Source organism: Mastomys coucha, unplaced genomic scaffold (genome assembly GCF_008632895.1).
Source record: "Mastomys coucha isolate ucsf_1 unplaced genomic scaffold, UCSF_Mcou_1 pScaffold18, whole genome shotgun sequence".
NCBI lineage: Eukaryota > Metazoa > Chordata > Mammalia > Rodentia > Muridae > Mastomys > Mastomys coucha.
The window spans coordinates 74,115,168-74,115,737 of NW_022196900.1; the positions used below are offsets into that span (position 1 = coordinate 74,115,168).

At 38.8% G+C, this 570-nt stretch overlaps 1 protein-coding gene across 1 annotated transcript in view; it reads right to left on the bottom strand.

The window, feature by feature from the left end:
• Positions 1-570, bottom strand: part of Nasp (nuclear autoantigenic sperm protein) — a 25,878-nt gene that overhangs the window by 1,334 nt on the left and 23,974 nt on the right.

Below are 570 nucleotides of genomic sequence, written 5' to 3' on the forward strand. Positions count from 1 at the left end.
AAAAAAAACAATTGCAGAAAAATCCTGTAGCCCCTCTGGTGCCAACATCTTAAACACCCTGCAAGACTCACAGCCCAGTGGATCTGCGATCTAGTTACAGGGTAATGCTGACCACAACATAAATGATGCCACAATGTATTTTATCTTAAAATTGACATAGCTGAGACACAAGTAATGGGATAAGGGTAAGGGAAAGAGATTTGAACAATGAAGGAGCACAAGCAAGGACACAGAAGCAAATACTTACACCCCAGGGAAAGGATTATTGATTTGGACTACAAGTACAAGTGTGAAAAGGCTTTCCAAACACCCACTAGGATAGGTGTAAGTTTTCCAGGTTAAGTTATTCCAAGCAAAACCCATTTATGCAAAGCCTTAGATTCTTTGAAAATTAATATCTCACTGTGCCACTTACGAGGGTGAATCTATTATCCCTAGTGTATTATTACAAACTTCCCACCCTCAAAATGCAGACATTGTAAAAAGTTTTAAAAAGTTTTACCTTCTTTCTGACAAGATGGGAAATATCAGTCACACAATTTGATGAGGAAGCGCCATCGGTTGGTTTTC